This window comes from Rattus norvegicus, chromosome 6 (genome assembly GCF_036323735.1).
Source record: "Rattus norvegicus strain BN/NHsdMcwi chromosome 6, GRCr8, whole genome shotgun sequence".
NCBI lineage: Eukaryota > Metazoa > Chordata > Mammalia > Rodentia > Muridae > Rattus > Rattus norvegicus.
Genome location: NC_086024.1, coordinates 16,691,046 through 16,708,512, shown reverse-complemented (window position 1 = coordinate 16,708,512; position 17,467 = coordinate 16,691,046). Strand labels below are relative to the sequence as shown.

The following is a 17,467-nucleotide window of genomic DNA, read 5'->3' as shown; positions in this document are numbered from 1 at the left end:
GAGTATCGGTCAGCAACACGCCCTGCAGTGTATAGGGCACGTTCTCTGGGAAGTGCTGTACTTCTTGGATTGCAGACACATGACGCCAGCCCTCATAGGATATTTGGCTTTTTATTTTCTAGAGTATCTCTGGGATGGAAACCCTGTGCTTTATTACTCCATTACGGGCACCATCAGTTCCGTGCACTACTTAGTTTAAAAAATTAATAGGTGTGTTTTCCAGTGTTAGAAATTGAAGCCTCGCACACGCCAGGCAAGCGCTGGGCCTCCGAGCTGTGTTCGTGACCTTTGCTCAGTGCGTTGGTAAGATCCAACCTTTACCGCCTGAAGGATTGTGCTGGAATGATGGCGGTCTTTTTTGATTTACTGATAGAATGAAAGCTAGTTACAGAGCTGGGCAGAAGTGGGGCATACCTTTAATCCCAGCACTCAGGAGGCAGAGGTGTATTTCTGTGAGTTTGAGGCCAGCCTTGTCTACATAGTGCGCTCTAGGACAGCCAGGGCTACACGGAGAGACCTTGTTTAAAAAAAAACATAGTCTATAGAAATTCACAAGACAAGTAGCTTCTGGGGCTGGGGGTGGGGTGGGGCTCAGCTGATAGACTGTTTGCCTAGCATGCAGTAAACCCTGGATTTGATTCCCTTCCCTGGAAGTGGAAGTAGGAAAATCAGAAGCTCAGGGTGTGAGACACCTCGGGGAGAGGGAGCTGGTGAACACCAGTGGTGTGCAGAGGGCAGCTGGAGGGCAGGCCAGTGACTGGAGGGATTCAGTGTGCGCAAACGTAACCGATTCCTGCAGTTTAGTTCAGAATCAACTCCCCCCACCCCTTCCAGCTCCTTGCTGGTCGTGACAGCAAAAACTTAATAGAAAAGTAGCCACTGTTTTAGTACCCACCCCCCTTCAGTATTAGTCTTGAACCTCGGTCTGCATTTCTGCTGTAAGATTGTGTGTTTTTTCTAAAGCTCTGACTTGGTCCTCCTACCTACAGGTGCTGGCTAGTCTTATGTCAACTTAACACACAGGCTAGAGTTATTTGAAAGGAGGGAACATCGATTTAGAAAATACCTCCAAGGGGCTGGGGATTTAGCTCAGTGGTAGAGCGCTTGCCTAGCAAGCGCAAGGCCCTGGGTTCGGTCCCCAGCTCCGGAAAAAAAAAAAAGAAAAAAGAAAAAAGAAAAAAAATAACCTCTATAAGACCAGGCAAGCCTGTAGGACATTTTAAAAATAGTGATTGTTAGGTGCTGCCCATTGTGGGTGGGTCACCATTGCGCTGGTGGCCCTTCTTCTATAAGACAGCAGGCCAAAACAAGTCACAGGAAGCAAGCCAGTAAGCAGCACCCTCCATGGCCTGTGTCAGCTCCTGCCTCTCAGTTCCTGCCCCGATTGGGTTCCTGTCCTGATTCCCGTAGTGATGAGCTTTGATGTGGAAGTGTGAGACAAATCAAACCTTTCCTGCCTAACATGGCGTTTTGTCATTTTTTTTTTCTGCAGTTAGAAACCCTCAAACAATTAACAAGTTTGGGGATCCTTCATACATAGCTTGTTTGTTCATGACTGGACACAGACAGGTTCAAGAGGAGCAAGCGTCTGGTGAAAGAACCATTTTTGCAAGTGGTTCTAGCCATGTTGACTCCGCTACAGTGAGCATCCTGACGTGGCTCTCCTCAGGAGCTAATATATTCTGTGTGACCTAAAGTCTAACGCAGGAAAATATCAGGTCATGTGAAAATCTTCTCGCTAATCAGGCCATTTCCAGAAAGAAAACTAGGTACATATGTTAATAATTTTGCTTAAAGAATGGGGCATGAAAACATACTACGAGATTATTTTATTTGTTTTTATTAGCATGTATTAGTTCCACATAAGAATGGTTTTCATCAGGACAGTTATGCGCTGTTTTTTACCTGTGCATATTTTTCTGAGATAAGGTCCTTTATAGCCCAGGCTAGTCTTTAACTTACTGTGTAGCCAAGGCTGGCCCTCAACTCTTGATCCTCCTACCTTTACCCTCCGGATACTGGGATTTTAGGCATGCGTCACTGTGCCCAGATGAAATTTTCTTAAGGATGTGCATAACTAATAAATATTTTTTAAAAACCATATGCATTAATTACTCAATTGGAAGAAGTTAGAATATAAAGATTCATTTCGAGCTCAAGAAGTTGTGGGGCCAGTCATAGATCTTGTTAGAACACGAATCTGACAAATGGTTTAGAGAATGTATCCAAAACACACAAGTGTATTTTTAATTTACCCTTCTGATAGCTTGGAATCTGTTTACAAGTAATGTTGGTTTTCTCTAACAGATTGCTTGGAATGGAAAAATGGTGTTTTTCATCTTCCATAAGGCCTGAGAGAGTGTATTGGAATATAATTATCAAGACACTTATGCAAGGCTTTACCTACTGACGATGCTTTGAATTATGATGAAGAGACATTTATGCCTTTTCTCTCTCTGCTTTCCCGGTTGAGGAGGGGGAGTGCAGAGCCACACTTTCTCCTCCATGGCCCCCCTGTGCAGACAGCTGAAGGTAGTTAGAGGCAGTCGCTAGCAAGGCACAGAGCCTAGCTAAGCGGCCCACATGCCGATGTTGAACAAGTGCGCAGTAGAGAGGCCTTGACATTCTGCTGGGGTTGACGTCCTCCCTATCTGCTTCTGCTTCAGGAGGAGAAAATCGCTGAAGCCCCATTGTTCTTTGGCAGCCAGAGGGCTAATTTGGTGAATATTGACTTTTTGTTCTCAGAGACACCATCAAATGCCCAGAATTTTCTTCCTACTGAATGGAACACAGGGGAAGCCTGACAGCGGTATTCTTGAGCCCTCTGGAGTAGCTGAACTTTAATGCTCACTTGCTGTAAGCCTCCCTGTGTGCCTCAGAAGCAACTCTTTGTTCCCTCTGGTTCCACTGGGAATGAGAGAGCCCCGGGCTTGTTCTGAGCAGAGTCGGAGATTCACCTCGTATTTGCGAGATGGGGCGTGGGCAGTGAGCTGGAGAGAGGCAGTACCCTTCACTCATGCGCCGTGGCTCAGGTCCTTTAGTAATGGATTTTATGTTGCACGTGTCGTGAAACAGAAAGACTTATTGTTATACCAGCACTCACTCGTCTTATGTGTGTGTCCAAAGGTTTTCGTACACATGGCAAGTGCTGCGTGCTCTGTCCGTGGGCAGCCCGTGATGATGAGCAGTCCGTCCTCATTCACTGTAGTAGGCAGCTCAGTTACAGTCGGAGAAGGCTGTTAGTGCTGCCGCTTGCCTTATGTCTAAATGAATCCTTCTTCTTGCTTTGTGCTACCAGGGCTTCTGCATTCGGTTTTACAAATGGCCCAGGCTTATGTGTGGTTCATGTTCTAACAGCTATTGAGCCTCTTACAGTAGGGCTGCCTTTCATGTATTTATCCACAGCGACTCTACGAGGAGATCTGTTATTATCCCTGTTTACAGATGTGCGAGCCAAGGCACAAAACAATTCCGCACTTGCTTAAGTCTCCCACTTCCTAACCTGCACATTCAGATATTGTCTGATCCATACTGGTAGATATTTAGCATTAATGACTCATGCAGGGCTAGTGCTAGAAAAATATCACACACAGTGAAAGCCGTGAGGTGACTTGTTGGGAAGGTGGGCTCTTCAAATGTCAACTTCCCATCATTCTTATGGAGATGCTAGTCAGTGGGGCAGATCCAAAATGAAAACCATTTAAACATATATGTTGCTTCATTATTCCGAAAGGTAACTTTACAATGCTAGCCGCATGTAGACACCGGGAAATAGCCCTCTTATCATAGGTTTGTGGGTGTATCCTTTCTATGGCTGACATTAGCGTCTCCATTTCTCAAATGCACTAAGCCTGGCTTTTTAAAAGCTGCTAATTCCAGCATTGGTACATGTAACGATTACATCTCTTTCCGTCTGTGGTACAGCTAGTCATAATTTAAAGGACTAATTCTCTCCTGCTTGCCAGCCCTGAGATCTGGACCACAGCCTTTGAAATTGGGCTCCAGTGTGTCTTGTAAAGGCTTCCTTGCATCCCTGCTGATAGCTGGCCCCAGTGTGTCCTTTAGTAACAGGCTTTGGACCTGAATATTCGTTCCTCAAGCTTCTCTTGCTGTAAAGCATGAACAGTGATGGAGACATCCATTATATGCCTGCTAGTGGACCTTGCCTTAGTTCAGGGACCCAATTTTCCTCATTGCTTAACTTTGGCTGTGCTGGACACTGTACTCATCACTCTCCCCTATTCCTCCCAATACTGGGATTAGATCCAGGGTCCTGTGTATCTTCAACCCCATTGTGACTTTTATTTTTATTATTCAAAAATGCTTATGGAATTGTGTTTGCTTTGAGAGAGCTTTACTCCACAGAGTGGGTTGGCCCGGCATTCTTGTCGCTCCTGATTGCAGCCTCCCAGCTGCTGGGGTTACAGTGGTGACCACCACCCGCCTACTCGACTATGGGTTATTGTAGTTAAGTTTTCCTTACATCCATCTATTGTGTGCATGGGCCTGTCACCATGTATATGCCGCAGTGTATGAACGGAGGTGACTCCCTGGAGTCAACCTCTCATTTCTCCATCTGGGTCCTGAGGGTGAAACTCAGGACAGGATCAAACTCAGCTTGTCCCCTTTAGCTGGTAGCCAGTGTTTTTACCTGCTGAGCCAGATCGCTTTCTGAAAGGGGCCAGAGACACTATTTCAAACCTCATTTTGGTAACGGTGGTGGATACGTTTTGAAGACCCAAGTGTACAGTCTCTGTGCTTCAGAGAAAGCCCCAGGCTCTTTCGAGCAGGTTCGAAAACAGAATACAGACATCATGCCCCTGTCACTGTCGCCATGCAGAAGAATGGCTACAATTCCCATCTGCAGAGAGCGTCCTTGCCTAAGTATGCCACGTGGCAACTCCAAATGAGGAATTGTCTTAATTCAGTTCTGAGAGTCTTGAACAGCTGCTAGAAATCTTGCACCTTATGTAAAATTTGCCTAAATAGTTCTGTCCAGACTACATCTTAGACTGCAAGATCTCAGAGGTCAGCGTCTTGGTGTCTCTTTCTCTGCTGTGGAGAACTGACACAGAGGCATTCAGAGCTGCAAACCTAACACGCGTCTGCCTATCACTTAAAGGAAACAAAGGTCACTAGCAGATATGGGGTACTTGCTTCTCATTTACATTTGACCTTATGTAGACTTTGAGATAGAGGATGGCAATTAGAGTGGAGTATTATTTAAATCTTAATAAAATTAGAAGTAAAGATTAGGTTTATGGCAAACAGGCTGCTCAGGACTTTTAGGGGAAGTGACTTACTCAGGGACCACAAGGTGGGGACTGGGGGTCTCTTTTTATACAGACTGTTGCCAGGCATCTTGTGGGCATTTTGCAGCCACCATGATGGGAGGAATGAAGAAGTGTTAAGGCCAACAAGAGGTCTTTGTGAGAGGGACTGCTAGAGTTCTTGTGTTAGCATCTGTGAGGATGGGCATACCAGTACTCATACACAGACACACAGACACACACACACACACACACACACACACACACACACACTGCATATTATGTATATGCTGCATCTAACTTTATCCTTTCAGACAGCCTAGCTGCAGCTCAGGATGCTGTCTATTCCAGACTTACCTCAAACATGCAGCAGCAGCAGTACAGTGAGCAGGGAGGCACATAGGGTCTCCGACTGAGGGGGAAGGTCCACCCCATCTCCATGCGTATAGTGAATCGCTCCACCATTTCTCATGGCTCTTGAGTGCTGGGATTTAGAAGAGCAAACCTGACTTTCATAAATAAACATGTATCATGTATCACATCTAACAGATATTGCGTGCACATGAGTGTGTGTGCGCGTGTGGATGCCACGAGATAACCATGGACATTGTTCTTCAGGTGCTGATGGACTTTTTAAAATATTCATTCATTTATTTTTACTGTTTGTGTGTGGGGTGTGGGTGTGTGTGTGTGGGGTGTGTGTGTGGGGGGTGTGTGTGTGGGGGGTTGTGTGTGGGGGGTTGTGTGTGACAATTGTCGGGTGACAGCAGAGGCCAAAAAGGGAGTTGAATCCTCCCCTCTGGGCTGGAGTTAGAGGCAGTTTTGGAGCACCTGACATGGACTCTTAGCTAATGGCCTCTCTCGAGCCCTGTATTTGTCTTTTGAGACAGGGACTCTGAGACCTCAGGTTTACCAGTGAGCCTAGGCTGGCTGCCAGTGAGACCTGAAGATCCGCCTGCCTCCCCTCCCCAAGTGCTGGCATTACAAGCGTTTGCTACTATGCCCACCTTTTCCCCCTATTTGTTTGATTTTGTTTTTGAGACAGTCTCCCCCCCGTAGCTCCAGCTGTCCTGGAACTCTGTAGACCAGGCTGGCCTCAAGCTCAGAGATCTGCTGCCTCCTGAATGCTAAATTAAAGGTGTGCACCACTACACAGGGCTCTCCTTTTGTTTTTAAAGAAGTTTCCAGGGCTGGAGAGATGGCTCAGTGGTTAAGAGCTCTGACTGCTCTTCCAGAGGTCCTGAGTTCAAATCCCAGCAACCACATGGTGGCTCACAACCATCTGTAATGGGATCCGATGCCCTCTTCTGGTGTGTCTGAAGACAGCTACAGCGTGCTCATATATAATAAATAAAATAAATCTTTAAAAAAAAAAAAAAAAGAAGTTTCCAGTGATGGAACAGTAAGTGCACATGAATGCTGCTTAGAGAAGTGTGCTGTTGTCTTGAGAAAAGAGTCATAGGATTGTTTCAGTCACGAACTACACTGTCTGTTTCACAGAACAGCATTTTTATGTGACATAACAATCGAAAGACAAAAGCCTAGCTCTTTAGATGTATCTGACTGACTTGAAAATGAAGTGTGCCTGTTACACAAATGTCTAGCTGTCAGTCATTGCCAATGTGCATATGAAGCCATTGCATGCGTTAATGTATACTTTTGTGAATCAGTGCATACATCTCAGTGGAGTGGGGAGAGCACGTGCCTCTTATGTTAGCAGTTGAAAAATCTGCAAAAAAAAAAAAAAAAAAAATCAAGCAATATTACTTTTTCCTTGGGGAAATGTTGTCTATATCCTGACTAGCAGTTAGCCCTGGTTGGCATAGTATTCACTTTGTGGCCTAGGCTGGCCTTAAACTTGAGTAGTAGTTTTTCCTCCTCAGATTCCTAAGTGCTAAAGTTACAGGTATATGCCACTCCACCTTGCAAAATAATAGTTTTCACTAATTTGAAGAATATCCTCACATTTTTCTTCATTTTATTCTCCAACACAGTAAATTGTTGACATATAACTCTTTGGATCAGTCATAAATTTCTAGGGCTATAAATTGAAATGTAAGGTCAAAAAGTTTGAGAGCCATTAATCATCACTCTTAAAGACGATGAAACAATGGAATTTGCGTTGCTTATATTAGATATTAAGATAATCGTGAGAATGATAATGATTATGATGAGAGTCTCTGCTAGTGAGCTTTTGTCAGAGTCACTTGGGGAGAGGGAAGTTCAGTTCAGGGATTCTCTGTCATTTTGGCCTGTGGGCTTGTCAGTGGGCTATTGTCTTGATTAATGATTGGTGAGGGAAGGCCTAGCTCACTGTGGGTGGTGCCATGCCTGGGCTGGTGATCCTGAGTGATGTAAGAAATGGAGCTGAGCAAGCCAGTGAGAAGCCCCCCTCCATGGTCTCTGCTTCAGTTCCTGCCTTCGGGTTCCTGCCTTTCGCTCCCAGCTTCTCTCCATGATGGCCTGTAAATTGTGAGATGAAATAAGTCTTTTTCTCCCCACGTGGTCTTTAGTTTATGATGTTTATCACAGCAATAGAAATCAAACTAAGACGGGGTCTTACTATGCAGATTGAAGAATAGACTAACAAAACAAAATAAAATGGCTGAGTCAGGGGAAGTATGACCTATAGCCTAACACTGAAAGAGCACTGGGGGCGGGGCAAGAACCTTCGAGTTTGAGGTGAGCCTGAGTTTATGCAAGTAAGACTTATTAAAAAAAAAAACAAACAAATCAAAAGAGCTGGAACAAACTCACATATACAGTGGATGTATACTGATTTCTGGTACAAGTGCCATGGCTATAAACTGTGATGGTATTTCCAAGGCCATTGGTGTCATGGGGGAAAGAGCATTTCTCCTTTCTTTCTTTCCTTGATGTTGGGGGGGGAGGGCAGATGGGGGAAGTAGCTTATTTTCTTGGTCTGTCTGTTTCCCAGTAGTGAGCACCTTTTGCAATGTTTCTCTTTCCCTGGTATTTTCATCTTGGTGCTTAGATTTATGTCATGGGTGTAAGTGGATGGGATAGGATATGTCTCTCAGGCACTGAGAAGGCACATTGTCTCTTAGACTAGATAGGCTGTGTCTCCCAATCCTTCTCTGGTGCCACTTCCTGATGGCTAAGTATTCAAATATATGAACCTATTCTTTGTAAAAACAGCACATTCCACTGTCTGGCCCTCACAGACTTGTAGCCATATCATAATGCAAAAATACATTCAGGCCAACCTCAAAAGTCCCCGTATTCTCAACACTGCTTGGGAAGTCCAAAGTTCAAAGCCTGTTCTGAGAGTCAGCAATCTCTTAACTTTAAAATTAAAAGCAGATCACACGTTTTCAATACACTTTACCATTCCAGAAGGGAAAAGAAGCAAGTGAGGAAATCCTGGACTAAAGCAAAAGCAAGTCCAAAGCCATCAGGACAAACTGTAAATATTGCGTTTCTGATGTCAGGGTGCTCTTCAGATGTCAACTCATGTTGACTGCAGCATACACCTCTCTCTCAGGCTGATTTCTACACCCAGCACAAGGTTTTCCTTGGCAGTGTCTCCTGACTTTGGTATCTCCAACATCTTGGGGTCTCCAGTGAAATCCAGGCTTCACTGTCACAGCTTCACGAAATGGCCTCTCTGGGCCTCCATTTAGGGGCATGCTGTCACGTGCCTGTTCTCAGCAACTTTTCTTAGCCACTGAGAGACATTCCACAGCCCCTTTCTTGCATGCTTGACACTACAGCCAGAACCATTTGACCAGAACTGCCAGATTCTGCTGCTTGCTGGGTCTTGAACTTGGCCCGCTTGTTCTGTTACACCTGGACCTGCTGTCTTTTGGTGGTGGTTCCCTTCAGTGTGTAAGGGGCCTTTAATTCCTCTTCACAAGTTGGGAGCTTAGCTGGGTGGGGTCTTGTCCCGAGGCCACCACTCACTTTATTCCATTCAGGACCAAGCTTCTCTCTACACTTTTTCTCTTTGAGCACTGGCCTTAGCACCATGATTTGTCCTCTGCTCCTTTTGTTCCCAAAGTGTATATTTTGTATTTCTACTTGTCCCACTTTCTCCTTTTCACCGAAGGCCTGCATGAGAGTAACCACTAGCACCTCATGCTATCACCAGTACTAGGCCATCTTGAAATCTCCTCTGCCAATGCCATTAATCCAAAATTCTTCAACTTAGCCTCAGGATAGGACAAGGGCAAAAAGCAGCCATTCTTTGAGAAAATGTTACAAGAATGGTCTCTAGGCCACTTACTAATATCCTTCCCTTCTGAAACTTCTTGATCTGGGCCTCCACAGTTAAAATTGCCCTCAGCACCACTCTCTTCCATGTTTCTACTCGGATGAACTAACTAGCAAGGCCCACTTAAAGCATCCAGTTTATTTTATAATCTAAAGCCCCAAAGCCTTCCAGCAAACATATGGTCAGTTCTGTCACAGCAGCACCCCAGTTCGTGGGATTGATTTCTGTCTTAGTCACTGTGAAGAGACACCATGACCCAGGCAACTCTTAGAAAACATTTGATTGGGGCTGGCTTAGAGTTTCAGAGATTTAGTTCATTATCATCATGACAGGGAGTGTGACGGCAGGCAGATAAACAAGGTGCTGAGAGTAGCTGAGAGCTACATCCTAATCCATAGATAGAGAAAGAGGGGGTGTGTGGTGGTGGTGGTGGTGGTGGTGGTGGTGGTGGTGGTGGTGGTGGTGATGGTGTGTGTATGGAGGGCGGCGAAATGAGGTATCCAATGGGGCTGGCGGGATGGCCTGGTTTGAATTTTGAAACCTTAAAGCCCACCCCCCACACAACACATTTCCTCCAGTAAGGCCACACCTCCTAATCCTTAAGTAGTGCCACTCCCTGATGACTCAAATGATTCAAATATGTAAGCCTACAAGGGCCACCCTTATTTAAACCACCACGTGCTGTTTGATTGTCTCCTTTTGGGGTGATGGGCCCCTCCCTGCTGCATAGGGAGCCATTGGTTGACATCAATATGAAGGGTGTGATCTAAACTCACACAATTCCTTCTTTGTAAAGTAATTGGAAAAGTTCTTTGCCAAAATACTACAAGAATGATCTCTAGGCCACTTACTAATGTTCTTGCTAATGTTCTTTGAAGAAAGAGTTAAGTGTGGTAAGCATTGGATTGTGTTGGCATTTCAAAAAAACTCAATTACTTTACGATCAGAAAAGGAAAATGAGCTGGGGCTCTTCCAGTCCTAACCAGATGAAGGCTGTGCGGAGCCCAGCTCAGTGTGTGCAGCTCCCAGCTCAGTGTGTGCAGCTCCCAGCTCAGTGTGCATCCCCTGCCAAACACCAAACCCAAACCCCCAGCCAGATGGGCTGCGGCAGAACTGTGGCTGTTCCTCTCTCGGTGGCTGCACCAGAGCATCCAGTCCCTTCTCCATGGGGTTTGTGTCTCATTCTTGGGTGGAAAGCGATGCCTCCCTGCCGACGGACGTGCTTGTGTGGCTTCATTTGTCCTGCTCGGTCTTGTCTGTTACAGGACTTCTCTGAAATCTTTCATCTGCTGACAGAGCCCTGGCCTTCGCCTCACAGTTGTTTGGGGCCTCTTATTTTAATTCTCTCCTTATCACTTTAAAGGCATCTCAGAAAACACTCACATGGGTTTCCTGCCATTTGTAAATTCATTACTATTGTGTTGATGTGTTGATTCACTAAAATAACCCTACTCCTGCCCCATTGGCATGTTGAAACTTACTTCATTCAGACCAGTGAATTAAAATACATTACAGTAGATTACAGTAGGCATGGGTGAAGCTGAACGTGGTCATTCATATATATATATATATATATATATATATATATATATATATATATATATATATATATGAGAGAGAGAGAGAGAGAGAGAGAGAGAGAGAGAGAGAGAGAGAGATAGAAGGAAGTATCTTGGGATTTCCCTTTTCTTTTTGAAAATCTGTTGTGACTCAAGTCATTCAGTATTGGTAAAACATTATGTACCTAGAGCAATAAATGTCTTAAGGTAGAACTTTTCTTTAGGTGGCTGTACATATGGAGGCTGCTAAATAATTAAGCTCCTATAAATAAATAAAATGTTTTAAATACTCTGCATGGCTGCAGTTAGTAGCTAGGGATAGATGGGCGGAATCGATAGACTTGGGCAAAGAAGAAGATGCCCAGTTTGGATGAGTGCTTTTGTAACCTGGGACCCAAGTTGGCCGGTGACAAATTAGTCCTTTTGTTTGTTAAGATCACAGACAACTGATAAGCCCCCACCTCTCAGAAATGGCACTTTGTAGTTCTTTGATGGGTGTGTGTGGGGTGTGTGTGTTTGTATGATGAATGATCAGGGTTCAGAAATAAAAATATAGAAAATGGATGCGCAATTAAATGCCTCACTCCTGCAGAGCCCATAAATGTTTCTAGACTCTTCTGAAAACTTCCAAAGACTCTTTGCTGGTGCAGAAGCAGTGCAGGCTGTGCCATTGTGAGCCTCAGTAGTAGTACATTGTGGTGCTGTTATGCAATGCCCTCTTCCAGCACGCCACAGTGCCATGAACAAAACCCCGGACCTCTTGCTAAGCACCACTGTACCATTGAGCCACACCTCCGCCCATGCCACATTTACAGAGGTTGGACCTAGGTTGTTTCACGTGTCAGACATGTGCTGTACACACTAGAGCCCCTGCACTTTTTCTCTTTCCCTTTGACACAGGTCATTGCTGGAACTCACTCTGCAGCCTAGAAAGTCTTAAACTTAAGACAGGGTTTCTCTGTATAACCCTGGCCATCCTGGAACACACTTTGCAGACTAGGCTGGCCTTGAACTCCGAGATCTATGAGTACTAGGATTAAGCGGTTTTGAATTTATGATCCACCTGTCTCAGCCCCTTAGGATGGGATTATAGGCCTACATTACTAGACAGAGCAGCCCATTTTCTTCTGTGAATTCTTTTCAATCTTGGTTTGTTTAATCCCCAACTAATGGATATTTGGTTCCTTTTGGTCTTTTCCTGTTAAAAACGATACTGCAAAGAATAAGTTTTATGTGGATCATGGGGAATGCATGATTGTGGTATATATGCAAAAATTTGTTGGGGTTCAGAAATCGCCACACAAACATAGATCTCGGTTAAGCATGAATAGTTTATGCACACCCCAAGACTGAAGGTTCAGGACCAGACAAAAAAGGACTCAGAAGTCTGATCGTGGCACCAGCCTGCTGTCAGGAGGTTCATAAGTTCAAAGGCAAGCAGTGAAGTGGTACACCATTTTGGCTAACTAGACAGGATTATCAGCCACCCTTTAATCTGATTGGTCCTGAGTGTGGTAGGGGGTGGTGGAGAATTTCAGAACATCGAGATAACAGGGTGCAAGTGAGTCAGCCATAACTTTTTGGCTTGTTAGCAGGATATTTCACTGTCACCTACAGGTAATTACTTCTGGGAAGTAGAGTATGAACTTAATTTTACCTTATGTGTAAGGTGCAAGCTAAATACAAAATGGCTACAGTTGTGTTAAAAGGAGCAGGCCTCAACAGGGCTATGCCAACTAGACAAGCTGATCGAGCTTCCTGTCCTTCCTGTGTCTTACTGCATATAAGTAATGAATCAGAACTCCAGTGTGAATTAGTTAAATCTTTTTTAAAGCTCTAACGAAGATAATTTTCTTCGTGCACATTATTTTAAGAAATTGGATTTTTACAATTTTCTTGGTAGTCTTTAAATAAAAATTTAATTAGCCAGAAGGATGACATCAGTGACTGTAAGTAATGCTTCACCGTTCTATGGGCACCTGGATTCACACACACACACACACACACACACACACACACACACACACACACACAATTTAAAATTAAAAACAGCATTTTCATTTAAAAATAATCTTAGCATGCTGAGGTTACTTATTGCACCTAATTATGCTCTTAATATTAGCAGTAGATTGGGGGACTTTTGGGAAATACAGTGAGAGAGGAAACCACACCAAGCTTTGATATGGAAGTTCTTCCCTCAGTCTTCCCTTCCCCCTTCCTTGTTGGCCTCAGGTATACTAAGCAAGCATTCTAGCGCATTCATCCTCAATCGCTAGCATGCTTTTCTTAAAAAATAATAATAATTAAAAATTTTTATACAGCATATTTTGATCATATTCTTTCCCAGTTCTTCCCAGGTCTGTCCCACCTTCCTTACCACCCAACCTCATGTTCTTTCTTTCTCCCTTTCTCTCAGAAATAAACAGGAACAACAATAAAACAAACAAAAATCAAAACAGACAAACTTAAAAAAAGAATCGATGAGACAAACCCCAAAATGCCCACCAAAACCCCCAAAATAGCAACAACAACATAAGCCTGGAGTCTGGGTGTGCGGCCAACTCCCCCTGGGCATGGGGTCTGCCCTGGTGTTGTAGAAATCTTCAATCCTGGTCCGGGATTTCTCCCCCCAACCCTGCCTTTTACCATTCAGTTCCCGGATAAAAGACACACTCACCCTTTCTATGGACAATAAGCCTTAAACAGCACCAGAGCTGGGCAGATATCTGCCCTCTATGCTGTTAGGATTTACCTTCCTATGGATAAACCAACTCATTACTTACTGTGTTTCATCTGGGCTGCTCTTAACTCCAATTGGCCAGCCCTCGGGGCCATGTTCTCATGACTCACCTAACCCAAGATGGGTTTTCCTGCCTCCTCCTGCATATTCTCCTCCAACCCCAAGCCTGAGAAACCTAAACCCCACCTATATCTCTTCTGTCCAGCTATTGGCTGTTGGCATCTTTATCACCAATCGGAAATAACTTGGGGGCAACCAGTCTTGGCATTAGATGATCAGGCCAACACACTGCACTATAGGCTGTGGTGATAAACCCAGTGACACTACATTGGAGAGAGTGGATTTTCCCTTTCCCAGAAGGCATCAATTGCAAATGGCTTCTGGTCAACGGTAGGACCCTGTCTTAGTTAGGGTTCTGTTGCTGTGAAGAGACACCAAGACCAAGACAACTCTCATAAAGAAAAACATTTAATTGGGGCTGGGTTATAGGATTAGAGGTTCAGTCCGTTATCGTCATGGCGGGAAGCTTGGCAGTGTGCAGGAAGACATGGTGCTGGAGGAGCGAGAGTTCTACATCTTGATCTAAAGGCAAAAACATCCTCTAACAGGGCCACACCTCCTTCAGTAAGGCCACACCTCCTTAAAGTGCCACTCCCTAGGGCCAAGTATTTAAACACAGGAGTCTGTGGAGGACAAATCTATTTGAACCACCGCAGACACAGTGTCTGTTTCTCTTCCTCAGTGCTGGGATTTTGTCTGGTTTGCAGCTGTGCAGGCCTTGTGAGTGCTCTCGCAGTCTGACAGTCCCACTGTGTCTGCAAGATGCAGTACTCTTGAAGTCACTCAGGCCTCACAGTCCTGGACTCCGCCAGTGTGGAAGGAGCACACCCACCTTAAGTGCTGATGTACTTTCGGTCCATGTGCATCTTGGTGCAGAGGAGCACAGTCTGCTCCATGCACTGTTCTCTGTCCTCACACTCTAGCCGTGAAGCTGTCTTAACATGATGTCTCTGTCTTCTGACCTGAAGAGGAGGGTCTTCCTATACTTTGGAACTTCCCGTTCCTCTTATGAAAGGGGACAGGGGTCTGGCTTTCTTTTTCTCTCTCTTTAACAGTTTCTCTTCATATTCGTTAGCAAGTCTGTGTTCTTCACATGCCACCGACACACTGGACTTCCCCAAACTCCGCTTGATGTTGTCTCTTTATTTACAGAATCCACTGAGCTTGAATCTACACCTCAGACTTCTTCTCTTGGCTTTTTAATTCCCTTTAACACTTAGTCAACAGGTGGTATTGTTTCTTTCTGGCGTTGCTGTTCGGTTCTGGTTTTGTTGCTACTGGGTTCACATTACCCAGGCTGGCCATGACCACCCTAGGTAACCAAGGATGACTTTGAACTCCCAGTGCTCCTGCTTCTACCTCCCAAGTGATGGCTCTAGGCAGGCTCTACTCCTCTCCGGTTCACCGAGTACTAGAGATCAGACTCAGAGCTTCATGCATGGTAGGTGAGGGCTCTTTCACCTGGGCTGTATCCTCAGCTTCCCAAATTGCCTCCTCTTCATTTTTGTTAGTTAACATCTGTCAAAGTGTTACAACAGAAAATAAGTATTTGAATAGAAACATATAGAAGTATCTAGACTGTTTCTCTTCTTTGTCCCATTCTATTGTGTAATCTAAAAACCTACAAAATCACACTCTGGTATAAGCACTCTAAAATGTTTGGGATTATTAGATTAACCCTCAACACGTAGAATAGTGGCTCTCAGTGAAGGGTGGCCTCCCACAGAGCCTTATTTCCCACAGTTGTGAACTGATGTCCTCCAGGTTGCAGTTGCTGCTACCCATAACACAAGCACAACAACAAAGACACTCCTATTCCCAGGGAGCCAATGGTGCCATGGCCAAGAAACCCGATGGAGAATTAGCAGCTTTGTGCCGGTGTGTGTGTGTGTGTGTGTGTGTGTGTGTGTGTGTGTGTGTGCGCGCGCGCGCCCGCGTGCGCTTGCTTGTGTGTGTATACATAGTATCTCTATGCATCTGTGCAGTTTACCTGCTTAAGATCCTTCCTTTAGCTTTAACTTTCTTAAAAGAAATCATACACATGTATGCTCACGCATGTGCGCACACACGCGTGCACACACACACACACACACACACACACACACAGACCCCTCCAAAGCAGCCATATACTTTACTCCCATTTTCAGGTCCTCTGGAAGTGGCTTCTACATACATATACCATTAGTTGTTTTTGGTTTTTTATTTTGGTTTTTTTTTTTTTGCTGGTTTTGTTGTTTGTGGTTTGTTTTTGTTTTTGTTTTTGATTTTGATTTTTTTGTTTTGTTTTGTTTTTACTGTCCTATTCTCTCCTTTCTTTTCCTCTGTCTCTGAGGCAGGGTTCCACACAGTGACCCAGTGTGTCAGTTCCTTTTCTGTTGCTGTGATAAAAATACCACAATTAAGGCAACTTACAGAAGAGAGATTTATCTCGCTGTGGTTCCAGAGAGCTAAGAGCCCACCCTGTCAGGGGGGCAGAGCAGCAAGCAGCAGGCAGGTTAGCCGGAGCTGGAAGCAGGAAGCTGAGAAGTAGTTGAACACCTACAACTTCAAACAGGAAGCAGGGAGAGGAGGGAGAGGGAAGTGGAAGCAGACAGAAGCTATAATCTGAAGCCAGTTCCAGTACTGAGTTTCCCTCAGCAAGGCTGGGAACCTACTGTTCAGATATAAGCCCCAGCCTGTGGGGCTCACCCAGAGATCAGATGACTTTAAGCTCGTGATCCATTCTTAAAGAGTCCCAAGTGCTAGAATTAGAAGTGTGAGCCATTATTCCTGGTTCAAGCAAATTTCAAGGAACTTAAAAAAAAAACCAAAACAATAGCAAACAGAACAAAATCAAAAAGGGGAAAAATGGGGTCCCCTCATCCCAGATCTTTAAAAACTTTCACTTAAAATTTTTTGAATTGTTTTATTATTGTTGGTTTTTGTTTTTGAGACAGATGTCAGTCTGTAGCCCTGGCCGACCTAGAACTCACCAGGAACTGCTTGCCTTTGCTTCCCCGGGAAAGTGTGCATGGCCACGCCCACTTGGAAAATCTGCTTTTGATCAGTGCTTTAGCACTTCAGTTGTGGTTTGTTTTTGACTCACTCTTCATCCTAGTAATCTGAGCAAGAAGATCATCTTCTCTCATACTTGTCCGTGTGCTGTTTGGACGTGCGGGTTTGCATGGTTATTGTGGCTTAGAGTAAATTATTATAAGCCAGTGGAGAATAGTTTTGAAAGTGTTTGTCACCGCCGTCCTACCTTTTAGCACCTTAGTTTTTCCCAGAGCTAGCCTCCTAATAGATTCTCAGCCTGGCATGGCAGCACACACCTGTGATCTCAGTGCTTGAGAAGCAGAGGCAGGTCCACATCTGTGAGTTCAAGGCCAGCCAGGGCTGCGTAGTGAGACCTGTCTCTCATTCCTGAAGTCACACTCGAGCCTCAACCCCAGGCCTCAATTCCGAGGCCGCACAAATTTTCCTTTGGCCCTTGCTCTGCAGGAGTTGTTTAAGGCTGGACTGGCCTGTTCAGCAGTTCAAATAGTGCTAAGTTGGTTACATCCTGACATGAGTGCACGTTATTTCCAAGTTCTTGTACAGAGGTCTGACTGTTATTGTACGTGTT

At 44.8% G+C, this 17,467-nt stretch overlaps 1 protein-coding gene across 11 annotated transcripts in view; it reads left to right on the top strand.

Annotated features, from left to right (window-relative positions):
- The window catches only part of Mta3 (metastasis associated 1 family, member 3), a 120,158-nt gene that overhangs the window by 31,220 nt on the left and 71,471 nt on the right, over positions 1-17,467 (top strand). The window lies entirely within an intron of this gene.